The 16,802-nt window shown below is 48.7% G+C and overlaps 1 pseudogene; it reads left to right on the forward strand.

The window, feature by feature from the left end:
- LOC115141602 (sodium-dependent serotonin transporter-like) overlaps window positions 1-11,834 on the forward strand; it is a 28,489-nt pseudogene extending 16,655 nt beyond the window's left edge.
- Window positions 11,835-16,802: the final 4,968 nt, after the last annotated feature.

Raw genomic sequence — 16,802 nt, forward strand, 5'->3', positions numbered from 1 at the left:
TCTTGATCACTCTATTTCCCTATAAATGACTCCTTTCTCTGTTATTCTGTCTCATCCCCTCTTCTCATCTCTCTTCCCGACAATCCCTCTCTTTTCCCTGGTTGATCCCCCCCCCCCTCTCATCTATCTCCTCAACCCCTCTCTCACCTTATCCCTCACTCGCCCCACTCTTTCACCCCTCTCTCTCCTTATCCCTCTCGTCTGACACCTTCCTCCTCATCCCTCTCTCCTGATCCCTCATCCCTCCCCTTATCCCCCTCTCTCCTCACTCCTCTCTCTTTACCCTCCTATCCGCTCCTCATCCATTTTGCTCATCCCTCACTCCTCTGTTCCGTAAAGGCGTCAGGTACTGCAGGTACACCTGTCTCCAGGTCTGCACCAGCTTGGCAGTGTGAGTTGGCAGCTGGCTCTCTGCCTCCTGTTCATCTTCACCATCGTCTACTTCAGCATCTGGAAGGGAGTCAAGACCTCTGGCAAGGTGAGCGTGGCTGGGGGATGGAGAAACAGTAGATAAACAGTAGATCACAGTAGGTAAACACTGTGAACTCTGTTTCTCACTGATGCCTCCTATTCATACGTGCCCCTCTCTTTCTCTCTGTCGTTCCCTGCATCTCTTCCTTCCTCTCTCTCTTCCTCCTTCACCCTCTCTCTATCTCCCTCTCTCTCTCCTCCACCCTTCTCTCTCTCTCCTCCACCCCTCTCTCGCTCTCTCTCTCTCACTCCCCCACCCCTCTCTCTCTCCCCTCTCTCTCAGGTGGTGTGGGTGACAGCCACCTTCCCCTACCTTGTCCTGCTGGTGCTGCTCGTTCGTGGGGCCACTCTACCCGGAGCCTGGAGGGGCGTGGTCTTCTACCTCAAACCTGATTGGGGGAAACTACTCAGCACCACAGTGAGTTGGCCCACTATTTGTTTAGGTTTACAGCCAATCCTTTGTCATCATACAACACACTGGCACCGAGTCATACTGCCTGATGTTTTCCTAATACCTAGTTTGTCTTCTTCCCGCTTTCTTATCCACCTCTCTCTCTCCCTCTCTCTCCCTCTCCCTCTCCCTCTCCCTCTCTCCCTCTCCCTCTCCCACTCTCTCCCTCTCCCTCTCCCTCTCTCCCTCTCGCTCTCGCTCTCGCTCTCTCTCTCTCTCTCTCTCTCTCTCTCTCTCTCTCACACTCTCTCTCTCTCTCTCTCTCCCTCCAGGTATGGATTGATGCTGCAGCTCAGATCTTCTTCTCTCTGGGGCCAGGTTTCGGGGTTCTCCTGGCCTTTGCCAGCTACAACCCCTTTCACAACAACTGTTACAAGTAAGTCTCCATTTCTCTTGATACAGTACAATTTATTTATGAACCTGCCCATATGGGATGTTTCTTTCCCTCTCTTTCTTCTCTTATCTCCCTCTTCATCCCCTCTTTCTTTCTCTATCTCTCCCCCTCACTCTGCCCTCGCTCTCTACCCCTCTCTCACTTCCTCCCTCCTTTTCTCAGGGATGCGTTGCTGACCAGCTCTGTGAACTGCCTGACTAGTTTCCTCTCTGGGTTTGTCATCTTTACCGTGCTCGGCTACATGGCTGAGATGCGCAAAATAGGCGTGGAGACCGTAGCCAAGGATGCTGGTAAATCAATCAATCAAATCCATAATCTATTTTTCATATCCAGCAGTTGTTGTAGGATTTATTTATTTTTACATCAGGGCCCATATTCACAAAGCGTCTCAGAGTGCTGATCTAGGATCAGGTGTCCTCCCCTTCTCTTGTAATCTTATACAATATGATCTAAAAAGGCCCAGTGCAGTCAAAAACATGATTTTCCTGTGTTTGTATTGACCAATAAGAAAGAGAGTTCCAAACCTCTCTACCAATAACAGCTACTTTTCAGTTTTCCCCTCCCTACTCAGAACACTCCCAGACAGTCCTCGCTAAAAAAATTTCTCTTTGCTAGGAATAATTTTGACCATTTGAATTAAAAATAATTTCAGTAAGGTACTTTATTGTTACCCAGAAATGATTTGATATTGCGTTGGACCTTTAATGGAAAACTGATCCTAGATCAGCTCTCCTACTCTGAGACACTTGAGAAATACAGGCCCAGATAGTTCACAGGTTATCTGAATTCAGACAGTAATTGAAATCTGGCAAGTGAGTACAGACCAGACTGTAGAGAATCCTAACGTAAGACACACGGTCAAAACAAATTCTCTGCTACGGTTCTAGTTACATTTGCATACATCAAGACAGGACTAATTGCCCACTATTCCTTTTTGATAAAGGCCCAACACCACATGTAAAAGCCTCAGGGGCCCGTATGGAAATAATTATGATCCCTTAGGTGCTTTCAAACATGAAAGAGGACAGTTAAGATGCCACATTTCCACCATGCGTGTGTGTGTGTGTGTGTGTGTGTGTTCCCTTTCCTAATATGTTGATTGTCTGTCTCTTCTGGCAGGTCCCAGTCTGCTGTTCATCATCTATGCTGAAGCCATCGCCAACATGCCCGCTGCCACCTTCTTCGCCATTATCTTCTTCCTCATGATCATCATGCTGGGGCTGGACAGCACGGTCAGTGGCACACACACACACACACACACACACACATACGTGCAAGCACAGATGAATACACATGTACAAATGCACGCGCACACACATGCATAAGGGCGTGGTAATCTCACAGAATTACTGGTTCTCAAATTGATTGTCTGTTTTTGATCAGTTCTCCGTTCTTACAAAAATGTACTTCTACTATGTGTGCTTATTCATTTAACCCAGGCTCTCAGGTTGTGTTGAGTGTGTATTCATCCAATCAGGCTCTGAGCTTAGAAGGGGGGGGGGGTTACTGTCAACAGAACTGATGCTGAAGGAACAGTTTGTGTCTGAGGATCTTTCTGTCTGGGTTTGCCTGTTTTTTTGTGATCTTCTATAGTTGCGCAATTATTATTTTCCTCTCTCGTGAGCATCTCTCTCTCGCTCATCACTCTCCACCTGTCTCTCCTTTTCTCTCTCCCTTTCTCCTCTGAGTTACTCCTCTACTGACTCTCTCAATTTAATTTCAGTTTAACGTCTCTCCCTTCTTGTCTTCCTGTGTAGTTTGCCGGTCTGGAGGGGGTGATCACAGCCATGCTGGATGAGTTCCCCCAGTTGTTGTCTAGGAGGAGGGAGTGGTTTGTCCTGGGCCTGGTGTGTGTCTGCTACCTGGGAGCGCTCTCCACCCTCACCTACGTGAGTCTCCTCTCCACTCTACCTAGCCTTGGTCCCACTCCACCTAGCCTCAGTCCCACTCCCACTCAGCCTCAGTCCCACTCCCACCCAGCCTCAGTCCCACTCCCACCCAGCCTGAGTCCCACTCCCACTCCCACCCAGGCTCATTCCCACTCCCACCCAGGCTCAGTCCCACTCCCACCCAGCCTCAGTCCCACTCCCACACAGCATCAGTCCCACTCCCACCCAGTCTCAGTCCCACTCCCACTCCCACCCAGCCTCAGTCCCACTCCCACCCAGCCTGAGTCCCACTCCCACTCCCACCCAGGCTCAGTCCCACTCCCACCCAGCCTCAGTCCCACTCCCACACAGCCTCAGTCCCACTCCCACCCAGCCTCAGTCCCACTCCCACCCAGCCTCAGTCCCACTCCCACCCAGCCTCAGTCCCACTCCCACACAGCATCAGTCCCACTCCCACCCAGTCTCAGTCCCACTCCCACTCCCACCCAGCCTCAGTCCCACTCCCACCCAGCCTGAGTCCCACTCCCACTCCCACCCAGGCTCAGTCCCACTCCCACCCAGCCTCAGTCCCACTCCCACTCCCACCCAGCCTCGGTCCCACTCCAGCCAGCCTCGGTCCCACTCCAGCCAGACTCGATCCCACTCCAGCCAGCCTCGGTCCCACTCCACCCAGCCTCGGTTCCACTCCCACTCCCACCCAGTCCCACTCCCACCCAGTCTCAGTCCCACTCCCACCCAGCCTCAGTCCCACTCCCACCCAGCCTCGGTCCCACTCCAGCCAGCCTCGGTCCCACTCCAGCCAGCCTCGGTCCCACTCCAGCCAGCCTCGGTCCCACTCCAGCCAGCCTCGGTTCCACTCCAGCCAGTCTCGGTTCCACTCCAGCCAGCCTCAGTTCCACTCCAGCCAGTCTCAGTCCCACTCCACCCAGCCTCAGTCCCACTCCACCCAGCCTCAGTCCCACCCCACCCATCCTCGGTCCCACTCCCACCCAACCTCGGACTCACTCCCACCCAGCCTCGGCCTCACTCCCACCCAGTCTCTGTCTCACTTCCACCCAGACTCGATCCCACTCCAGCCAGCCTCGGTCCCACTCCACCCAGCCTCGGTTCCACTCCCACTCCCACCCAGCCTCAGTCCCACTCCCACCCAGTCTCAGTCCCACTCCCACCCAGCCTCAGTCCCACTCCCACCCAGCCTCGGTCCCACTCCAGCCAGCCTCGGTCCCACTCCAGCCAGCCTCGGTCCCACTCCAGCCAGCCTCGGTCCCACTCCAGCCAGCCTCGGTTCCACTCCAGCCAGCCTCGGTTCCACTCCAGCCAGCCTCAGTTCCACTCCAGCCAGTCTCAGTCCCACTCCACCCAGCCTCAGTCCCACTCCAGCCAGCCTCAGTCCCACCCCACCCAGCCTCGGTCCCACTCCCACCCAACCTCGGACTCACTCCCACCCAGCCTCGGCCTCACTCCCACCCAGTCTCTGTCTCACTTCCACCCAGACTCGTTCCCACTCCACCCAGCGTCAGTACCACTCCACCCAGCCTCGTTCCCACTCCACCCAGCCTCGGGTACCACTCCACCCAGCCTCTGTCCCACTCCACCCAGCCTCTGTCCCACTCCCACCCAGCCTCGGTCCCACTCCACCCAACCTCGGTCCCACTCCACCCAGCCTCGGTCCCACTCCACCCAGTCTCGGTCCAACTCCAGCCAGCCTCCGTCCCACTCCCAACCAGCTTCAGTCCCACTCCACCCAGCCTCGGTCCCACTCCACCCAGCCTCGGTCCCACTCCACCCAGCCTCGGTCCCACTCCACCCAGCCTCGATCCCACTCCACCCAGCCTAGGTCCCACTCCACCCAGTCTCGGTCCAACTCCAGCCAGCCTCGGTTCCACTCCAGCCAGCCTCAGTCCCACTCCAGCCAGCCTCAGTCCCACTCCAGCCAGACTCAGTCCCACTCCAGCCAGCCTCAGTCAAATCAAATCAAATCTAATTTATCGATATAGCCCTTCGTACATCAGCTGATATCTCAAAGTGCTGTACAGAAACCCAGCCTAAAACCCCAAACAGCAAGCAATGCAGGTGTAGAAGCACGGTGGCTAGGAAAAACTCCCTAGAAAGGCCAAACCCTAGGAAGAAACCTAGAGAGGAACCAGGCTATGTGGGGTGGCCAGTCCTCTTCTGGCTGTGCCAGGTGGAGATTATAACAGAACATGGCCAAGATGTTCAAATGTTCATAAATGACCAGCATGGTCGAATAATAATAAGGCAGAACAGTTGAAACTGGAGCAGCAGCACAGTCAGGTGGACTGGGGACAGCAAGGAGTCATCATGTCAGGTAGTCCTGGGGCACGGTCCTAGGGCTCAGGTCCTCCGAGAGAGAGAAAGAAAGAGAGAATTAGAGAGAGCATATGTGGGGTGGCCAGTCCTCTTCTGGCTGTGCCGGGTGGAGATTATAACAGAACATGGCCAAGATGTTCAAATGTTCATAAATGACCAGCATGGTCGAATAATAGTAAGGCAGAACAGTTGAAACTGGAGCAGCAGCATGGCCAGGTGGACTGGGGACAGCAAGGAGTCATCATGTCAGGTAGTCCTGGGGCATGGTCCTAGGGCTCAGGTCAGTTGAAACTGGAGCAGCAGCATGGCCAGGTGGACTGGGGACAGCAAGGAGTCACCATGTTAGGTAGTCCTGGGGCATGGTCCTAGGGCTCAGGTCCTCCGAGAGAGAGAAAGAAAGAGAGAAGGAGAGAATTAGAGAACGCACACTTAGATTCACACAGGACACCAAATAGGACAGGAGAAGTACTCCAGATATAACAAACTGACCCTAGCCCCCCGACACATAAACTACTGCAGCATAAATACTGGAGGCTGAGACAGGAGGGGTCAGGAGACACTGTGGTCTCATCCGAGGACACCCCCGGACAGGGCCAAACAGGAAGGATATAACCCCACCCACTTTGCCAAAGCACAGCCCCCACACCACTAGAGGGATATCTTCAACCACCAACTTACCATCCTGAGACAAGGCTGAGTATAGCCCACAAAGTCCCACTCCAGCCAGCCTCAGTCCCACTCCAGCCAGCCTCAGTCCCACTCCACCCAGCCTCAGTCCCACTCCAGCCAGCCTCAGTCCCACTCCAGCCAGCCTCAGTCCCACTCCAGCCAGCCTCAGTCCCACTCCAGCCAGCCTCAGTCCCACTTCACCCAGCCTCAGTCCCACTCCAGCCAGCCTCAGTCCCACTCCACCCAGCCTCAGTCCCACTCCAGCCAGCCTCAGTCCCACTCCAGCCAGCCTCAGTCCCACTCCAGCCAGCCTCAGTCCCACTTCACCCAGCCTCAGTCCCACTCCAGCCAGCCTCAGTCCCACTTCACCCAGTCTCAGTCCCACTCCAGCCAGCCTCAGTCCCACTCCAGCCAGCCTCAGTCCCACTCCAGCCAGCCTCAGTCCCACTCCAGCCAGCCTCAGTCCCACTCCACCCAGCCTCAGTACCACTCCAGCCAGCCTCAGTCTCCTTGGCTCATTACCCAGGTTATTATACTTTCATCCAATCTTTTTTTTTTTGCTGGTTATTTAGCAATGTCCAGAATCTCCTGAATGGCATGAAGCAATGCTGTCGGGAAACAAGTCGAAAATAAGCTGGAACATCAGTGGTATATACTGTGGAAATGTCTCTATAGTCTCTATAGCTTTCTTCCCAACACCCATGCATTTCTCTGGAACTCTGTTTTAGGGAGGTGCGTTTGTGGTGAAACTGTTTGAGGAGTACGCCACGGGACCTGCTGTCATCACTGTGGTCTTCCTAGAAGTCATCGCCGTTTCCTGGTTCTACGGTAAACTGACAATGATGTTGCCCACATAGTCTGACATTCTTTGGAATCAGCTTTTTAATTTTTGATTTAATGAATGTGTGTTTGTGATTGGTTTGTAACCTGACTGCACTAGACATGTCTCATTTGGGAAAATAAAACAATGGATGGATAAGGCGATTCCATATTGTGACACTAAAGTGTGTGTGTGTGCCTGTGTTTCATTCTGTGTCTTTGTGTCCATTTTCAGGCACGAGTCGTTTCTGTGCTGATGTCCATATGATGCTGGGATTCTCTCCTGGATTGTTCTGGAGGGTGTGCTGGGTGGCCATCTGCCCAATATTCCTACTGGTGAGGCACACACACACACACACACACCGGCTGTACATACAGTTGAAGTAGGAAGTTTACATACACTTAGGTTGGAGTCATTAAAACTCATTTTTCAACCACTCCACAAATTTCTTGTTAACAAACTATAGTTTTGGCAAGTCGGTTAGGACATCTACTTTGTGCATGACACAAGTCATTTTTACAATTGTTTACAGATTATTTCACTTATAATTCACTGTATCACAATTCCAATGGGTCAGAAGTTTACATACACAAGTTGACTGTGCCTTGAAACAGCTTGGAAAATTCCAGAAAATGATGTCATGGCTTTAGAAGCTTCAAATTGACATAATTTCAGTCAGTTGGAGGTTTACCTGTGGATGTATTTCAAGGCCCACCTTCAAACTCAGTGCTTGACATCATGGGAAAATCAAAACAAATCAGCCAAGACCTCAGAAAAAGAATTGTAGACCTCCACAAGTCTGGTTCATCCTTGGGAGCAATTTCCAAATACCTGACGGTACCACTGTACAAACAATAGTACGCAAGTATAAACACCATGGGACAAGGAGACGCATTCTGTCTCCTAGAGATGAACGTACTTTGGTGCGAAAAGTGCAAATCAATCCCAGAACAACAGCAAAGGACCTTGTGAAGTTGCTTGCAGGATCAAAATAGATGGCTTCATGAGGGAGGAAAATTATGTGGGTATATTGAAGCAACATCTCAAGACATCAGTCAGGAAATTAAACCTTGGTTGCAAATGTGTCTTCCAAATGGACAAAGTTGTGGCAAAAGGGCTTAAGGACAACAAAGTCAAGGTATTGGAGTGGCCATCACAAAGCCCTGACCTCAATCCTATAGAACATTTGTGGGCAGAACTGAAAAAGTGCGTGCGAGCAAGGAGGCCTACAAACCTGACTCAGTTACACCAGCTTTCCAGAAGGAATGGGCCAAAATTCACCCAACTTATTGTGGGAATCTTGTGGAAGGCAATTTAAAGGCAATGCTACCAAATACTAATTGAGTGTATGTAAACTTCTGACCCACTGGGAATGTGATGAAAGAAATAAAAGCTGAAATAAATCATTCTCTCTGCTATTATTCTGACATTTGTAAATGAGAACTTGTTCTCAACTTGCCTACCTGGTTAAATAAAGGTGAAATAAATAAATACATTTCACATTCTTAAAATAAAGTTTTTATCCTAACGGACTTAAGACTTTTACTAGGATTAGATGTCAGGAATTGTGAAAAACTGAGTTTAAATCTATTAGGCTAAGGTGTATGTAAACTTCCCACTTCAACTGTACCTGTTTGAAAAACACCACTTCCTCCTACGTCGCATCTCTCCTCAGTTCATCATTGTCAGTTTCCTGGCGTTCCCCCCGGAGGTCAAGTTGTTTGACTACATCTACCCACCTTGGACAACAGTTCTGGGCTACTGCATCGGAGTGTCCTCCTTCATCTGTGTACCAGCCTACATGGTGTACCACCTGCTCACTGCCAAAGGGACCTTTAAACAGGTAAGAGCCTCCAGAGGGCTTGGGGAGGGCCTCTCCCCCTCCAGTCCCCCTGCCATCATCAGGCTACTAACAGAGGACACAATCAAAAGGAGAGATGCAGAGAGTAGGAATACAAGCCACCATGGCTTCCAGACACACACGCAAGCATAGACAAGCGACAGACACCGCGAGGACCTGCACACTGTCACGTTGCCAAGCCAGAAAACAGCCCCTTGTTTGAGAAGACAGACAGACTGACACCAAACTGCATGGTACACACAGCACCTTCCTCCCTCCTGTCCCTGCCTTTGATAAACCTGTCATCCAATAAGCCCAGTGTTTACCCCAGTGCCTCACCGCACAATGGGACTGAAAGACAGTGTCAGCAGGGGGGGGTGTTCTGGTCATACATCTGTGTTAGTGTGTGTGCGTTACGTGTGTGAGCGTTGTTTGCCTAACCTGCCGCTGCGGCCAGTGATTGTAGACAGACGGATCAGAGCGAGGTCAGGATGTGTGTGACAGCGTACAGTCTGTGTGACGGCGCTCAACAGGAGCGATCTGTCGGGTTATGCCGCAGTTATACCAGGCACTACTTATTGCGCTCAGGCTACCAGAAATCAGTCACTTTCAACGGAAGGAGACACGGGAAAGTCCCATTTTATGAGTGGCGCGAAGGGACGGTCTTGCTAGATAGCTTTGACACTGTGCTGGATAGGCTAACAGCCAACGTGCCAATTTGCATGTTGTTCGGAATATAGAACCACAACGAGAGATCTCTGTGATTCCACAAGATAACTTGTAGTATAACCGGACTGTTACAAGGGGAACCCAACACGCAATTACAATGGATGACATGAAATAACCCCGGTGTTCCCTCCTACCCCTCTCTTTTCTCTTCCTCCCTTCCTTATCCCTCAGCGTCTCCTGAAGGGCATCACCCCTGTACCCAGTGGGCCTCACAGTGACATTATCACCCACGCCGTCTGACCCAGTGGTCTGACCAGGCCCGGTGGACTACACCCCCCTCTGCTGGACATAGAGCACAACTGCAGGATGGGAAGGGTTCGTCCCTTCCCCCGCTTCTTCTCCAGAACACCCACAGCAGACTTCAGCACTAAGGCACCCCGTCCATCCCACTGACCCCAGGGGTGAGGTGGAGTGCCGGGCCACATTGTCTGCAGCATCCCATCTCCCTCCTGGCTCATTCTGTTAGCTAAACCGTTAGCGGCTAATGGCGTCACTGTTTTCATGCTGGCCCACGCTGGTCAGAGCATTTCAACCACTCGACAGAGGGTTTTAGATGCCACAGCACAATGACATGTGTACTGTTACAATTGGAATCCATCCATTCAGTATGATTCATAAACATACACACGCACTCTTCCTTGTCTCTGTTCTGTCTGGTCCACTTTTATATCACAAACAAACGTCTCATTTGATCTTTGATCCTTGTTTCATGAGTTCTGCTTTCAGATATTTAGCCGGACATTGATTGCAAAATCCAGGAATCTTTTTACATGTCTAAATGAAGCCAAATGTTCCATGGATATTTCTACAGGTATTTCCAGATGTGAGCTGTTGTCATGTTTTAGAATGACTTGGTGGGAGCTTGTCAGTGTTTCTGAATGGGAATGGGATGGCTGAACCTATGAAGGGCCTTGATGTGTGTCAGAGCGTCTCCACACGGTGAAGCGCTGTATGTTGGTGTAGTATGACGCACTGCAGTACTGATTATGCTCTGTAAGCATATCCAGGTTGTTGGGGAACATAGAGACAAGTTCAGAAGAGAACACAGGGCTTTGTCCAGTCGTATGTGGGGGGATTCTTGAGTTGCAGTATGGAAGGCTCTGGTTTGTGTGTGTGTTGGCATGTTGTGTGTGTGTGTGTGTGTGTGCGTGTGCGTGTGTGTGTGTGCGTGCGTGCGTGCGTGCGTGCGTGCGTGCGTGCGTGCGTGTCAGAAAAAAATGGAAGGAACGTGGGGAGAAGCTACCCTGTGCAGATTAGAAGGAGTCGTGGGTTATATTATTGCAATATACATATATATATTTATTTTAAATAATTATTATTGCTGTCAAATCTATGTATGCTTTCATGTAATTTACCAAAAACTGACATGCTGATTTAGTCTCTTAATATGTAAAACACCATTTACATGTGAATTACTTATAGTGGGAACCAAATGTCGATCACAACTATTTTCATCTCCATCACTCAGTCCTCAAGGTTGCGTCTGAAACAGGTATCTGTCTTTACTCTCTACCAAATCATCTGTTGTGTGTTGGACTGGGAGTAAAAATATGGCATGTACGTGTGTATTCGTCTTGGTATCGGTGTATGTCTCTTTGTTCTGTGAATACCCGTCTACTCTCTTGGATGCATTACTGTAAGTTTGTGCGTGTCTCAGACCTGGGTTCAAATACTTTGTGTTTTCTTTGGCCTGCCTAGGGCCAGATGGGCGGGGTTTGTTTTAGCCTGCCTAGTGCCCGATGGGCGGGGTTTGTTTTAGCCTGCCTAGTGCCAGACGGGCGGGGTTTGTTTTAGCCTGCCTAGTGCCCGATGGGCAGGGTTTGCAGGTTTGCGACTGTTCTATTTGTTCCATTGAACCAGGCAATCAAATCTGAAGTATTTGAAAGGATTTCAAATAGTATTTTAACTCAGGATTGATGTACGTGTGAGCGTGCATACATGAGTGTGTGCGTGTGTACATTATGAATGGAAGTAGCAGTGTCGGACGTGAGTGTGTGCATGCCAATGTGTGTAACCTGTGCTTCAACTTGTGTCTGTGAAGTTACCTTCTGTCGTCTTGTACTTCGCCAAAATATCCAATGAAGATGATGTTAAAATCCCTCCCTTGTACCTCTCGAGCCTACATAATGTATGATCTATGTGCGTCTGTAAAAGATTGTATTGAGAAATAAACCTGTATAGAAGAAAGATATAAATATATATGAATTAGTAGATAAATAAAGTTAAGATGTAAATGAGTAGCTATGCCTCTTGCATTTTTTCCCCGAAATGCTTTTGTAACACTGTTTTTTATGTTTTGTAACATTGTAACTCTTGAATTGAGTTCATTTCTGAGATTATTTGAGGAATGAGGTAGTTTAGTGCTGAGGGCACAGTTAGACAGACCATTTTCCACTATACACATCCCACTGCTAGGGGCAGTAGCTAGGGCCAAGTGCTTGAAGAACCAGCAAGGCTTGATAAGTGATTGCTCACAGGTGTGGGTGATTAGTTATTGAGAGGTGGGTCAAAGATTTTCTATTATATTAACAAGATTGTCGAGTGACCGCTCTAACAATGGAAATGCATGTCATCAAAGATGGAAGGCAGGCGGGAGGAGGCGAGATCAGGTGGGACCTTTCTGGCCAATAAGAGGGCATATAAGCGTGTGAACAACCGGCACAACTTCGATATAAAGTCTTCTTTTTTTTTTTTAAGTTGGCTAAATGCCACGTGCATCCACTTAAATCAGAGCATTCCTTACAACCTAACCATTATGAAACTTATATTCAATCAAATAAGCCTCACGTAGCAAATTAGCAATACCTTTTTTTGTTGACCAAATTTGACACAAATTCCTCACTTTGTGGTCTTATTTTCGTGGACATTTTCTCTTCTTACTCTCTGCCGAAACTAACGCCCTGCTTCCACTCCTGGTGGAACAAAAATATAAACACAACATGTAAAGTGTTGGTTTCATGAGCTGAAATAAAAGATCCCAGAAATGTTCCGTACAGTACACACAAAAAACATTTCTCTCATATTTTGAGCACAAATTTGTTTACCACCTGACAGGTGTGGCATATCAAGAAATTGATTAAATAGCATGATCATTACACATGTGCACCTTGTGCTGTGGACTATAAAAGGCCACTCTAAATTGTGCAGTTTTGACTCACAATGCCACAGATGTCTCAAGTTTTGAGGAAGCGTGCAATTGGCATACTGTCTGCAGGAATGTTCACAAGAGCTGTTGCCAGAGAATTGAATGTCAATTTCTCCACCATAAGCCGTCTCCAACGTTGTTTTAGAGAATTTGGCAGTACGTCCAACCGGCCTCACAACAGCAGACCACGTGTAACCAAGTCAGCCCAGGACCTCCACATCCGGCTTCTTCACCCTCGGGATCGTCTGGGGGGGTGCTCCCCAGTGGGTGCGGTGTCATGTGAAATCCATAGATTAAGTTCTAATACATTTATTTACATTGAAAATCTTTGAAATTGTTGCATGTTGCGTTTATATTTTTGGTAGTATCTTTTCTAATGCTGCGTTCGTAACTAAGTGGGAAGGTGGTAATTACCCGTTGTGAAGTCGTAAATGCCAGTTGGATGCATTCTTGTGCTTTGAACTCATTGAGAAACCCTGATTGGCTAGTGGCCAACAAGCTGTGTTAACTAAAAGTGTAAGGCTGTAACTGTTAGTCCAAATAGTTGCAAAAGTTTTGCAACGAAAGCAAGAGTTTCTATTGGACAAATTCAGTTAGATCCCTCCTCGTTTCATTCCGTTTGCTTTCGTTTTGCAAAAGAATCAGCGTAATGACTACGCCCCCAGCTATCACGCGTGTAAACAAATGATATTTTTTTGGGTTGCATTTAACTGCCTAAAATGCTGTCATCAAAGTAATTTCCTTAGTAGGTGTGACGTCAGAGATCAGCATGTGGGCGAAGTCGGAGATCAGGGATGATAGAGTTTCCCACTAGTGATTACCAGTTCAAGCGGCATTCAAGTGGATTTTTCCCAGTCGTATGTGGTAAATACCACCTTCCCACTTAGTTATTTACCCAGCAATTACGCACGATTTGACTTCTGTCTTTCTCAGATGAATTCTCAGGTAAAAACACACAGGCCTCACACTGTCTTGTTGCTCACCCCTTGGTCCTTAGTAAGCTCTCCCCCTCGTTTGTTCACGGTTGTCTCCCCTCTATTCCGGGGCTCACACTACATGATTATAAGATTTGTTTGTATATGACCGAGTGTTTGTATAGGCCGCTTTGTCTTTTGAAGATAATGCTTGATTATTCTCAGACCCTGTACTGTTGTCCTGAATGAGAGCAGTTCAAGACCACAGTAGAGAGAACGAGAGAAAAGCTATGGAATACAATTGAAAGGTGCAATCTGCAATACTTACTGTCTATTCAACAAAGTATATATCCATTGATTGATGAAGAATAATGACGAATAAAGGATTGCGGCTTCACGCGGCATCGGCAGCGAAGTTCAATCGTCCATTGCGGCCTACAGACCATACAGCACATACAACGGCATGTCTGTCCGTCACAAAGCATGATGTTCAAAGAGGAACCATTGAGGTTGCATAATCAAATTGCGGTGCTTCCTGACCTGGGGCTGGCAATGTATGATGGCTGCAGCCTGCAGGCCCAGGCGGGGTCTCTGTCATCAAGGCTTAATCCTGCAGCCGTTTAGCTTCAGTAAACACTCTGTGATGTTCACACACTTAGTCAACCACACAGAGATACACACAGTGTTGAGTTTCAAGCCGCATGAGCCCGTACTTAGTGAGTAAGCCCATGATCTGAGGTGCAAGTCTCACACAAAGAGAAATGCATGTAGGCTACTTTGTGTGTGAGTTAAGAGGTCCGTCCTGGATCTTATTAATCAGGGCACACCGTAGCAAAACACTTTGCAACGGAATACTAAAACAAGGGTTTTTATTGGACAAGATCAGGTAGTCCCTTCCTGTTTCAATAGGTTTTGAATAATTTGGGTACCTAATGAATATGACCCTATGGTTAGTTTGGCTTTAGTTTACGATTGTGTCTCCTGATCCCTGTACCACAGAGGTACATGCTCTTAGGGACACTCACAGTCATGTCCTGTCTACTCCCCATTGCTATACACTTTTTTTCAGTTGATACAGACCAACCTGTTTGCAAAATGAGATGAAGGATAAGACACAGTAGCGTGTGCACACAAACCTACACCCACGTACACAGGTACATATACTTACTTACACACACACAAACTCCTGGGCTCTTCTCTCGGTATATTTTGGTGCGGCAATTTCCTCTGGGCTCCAATCCCCTAAGTGATTGAAGCTTCCTATTTAGATGTCTGGCGTTATAAAAATTGAATCTATATTAAACACCATACCACCTCCCTGCCCCTCTACTCACTTTTCATCTCTGCATCTGTCCCTCTATCTATACCTTCCTCTCATAATCTTATTTCTCTCTCTTTCTTTATTTGGACTTTTTCATTGTGATGTTTTCTCCACTGTATCAGTGTCTTCTTTTAAAACCTTTTACTTTGGCCCATGAACAAGGCTGCCAGACACTCTCCTGCTGTTTTTATATATGGAAACAGGGCTCTGTCGGGTTATACTGTCTGAGTCCGTACAGCCAGTTGGGTTCTCTGTTCATCGCACAGACAGGAAGTAGAAGGGCGATTAACTGCTCATGGTGTGATTGTGATAACATACAGGAACTCAAGTCCTTTTGTTCACCCGACCTAGAATACCTCACATTCAAATGCCGACCATATTACCTCCCAAGAGAATTCTCATCAGTTATAGTCACAGCCATGTATATTCCCCCTCAAGCCAATACCACGACGGCCCTCAGAGAACACTGGACTTTATGCAACCTGGAAACCACATATCCTGAGGCCGCATTTATTGTAGCTGGGGATTTTAACAAAGCAAATTTGAGGAAAACGCTACCGAAGTTCTATCAACACATTGACTGTAGTACTCGCGCTGCTAAAACACTCGACCACTGCTACTCCAACTTCCGGGATGCCTACAAGGACCTCCCCCGCCCTCCCTTTGGCAAATCTGATCACAACTCCATTTTGCGCCGCCCTTCCTATAGGCAGAGACTCAAACAGGAAGTACCCATGCTAAGGACTATTCAACGCTGGTCTGACCAAACGTAATCCACGCTTCAAGGTTGTTTTGATCACGCGGACTGGGACATGTTCCGGGTAGCCTCTGAGAATAACATTGATTGATACGATGACTGAGTTTATCAAGAAGTGTATAGGAGATGTTGTACCCACTGTGACTATTAAAACCTACCATAACCAGAAACCGTGGATAGAAAAACTGAAAGTGCAAACCACAGCATTTAACCATGGCAATGTTACTGGGAATATGGCCGAATACAGTTATTCCCTCCGTAAGGCAATCCGTAAGGCAATCAAACAGGCAAAACATCAGAATAGAGACAAAGCAGAGTCGCGATTACAACGGCTCAGACACAAGACTTATGTGGCAGGGCCTACAGACAATCACGGACTACTAAGAGAAAACCAGCCAGGTCGCGGACACCCGACGTCTTGCTTCCAGACAAGCTAAACACCTTCTCCGCCCGCTTTGAGGATAACACAGTGCCACCCACGCGGCCCGCTACCAAGGACTGTGGGCTCTCCTTCTCCATGGCCGACATGAGCAAGACATTTAAGCATGTTAACCCTCGCAAGGCTGCCGGCCCAGACGGCATCCCTAGCCACGTCCTCAGAGCATGTGGAGACCAGCTGACTGGAGTGTTTATGGACATATTCAATCTCTCCCTATCCCAGTCTGCTGTCCCCACTTGCTTCAAGATGTCCACCATTGTTCCCATACCCAAGAAATCGAAGGTAATAGAAGCACTCACTTCTGTCATCATGAAGTGCTTTGAGAGACTAGTCAAGGATCATATCACCTCTACCTTACCTGACACCCTAGACCCACTTCAATTTGCTTACCGCCCCAATAGATCCGAAGACTATGCTATCGCACCGCACACTGCCCTATCCCATCTGGACAAGAGGAATGCCTAAGTAAGAATGCTGTTCATTGACTATAGCTCAGCATTCAACACCATAGTACCCTCCAAGTTCATAATTAAGCTCGGAGCCCATGGGTCTCAACCCCGACCTGTGCAACTGGGTCCTGGACTTCCTGTCGGGCCACCTCCAGGTGGTGAAGGTAGGAGACAACAACTCCA

Source organism: Oncorhynchus nerka, linkage group LG14, assembly GCF_034236695.1.
Source record: "Oncorhynchus nerka isolate Pitt River linkage group LG14, Oner_Uvic_2.0, whole genome shotgun sequence".
NCBI lineage: Eukaryota > Metazoa > Chordata > Actinopteri > Salmoniformes > Salmonidae > Oncorhynchus > Oncorhynchus nerka.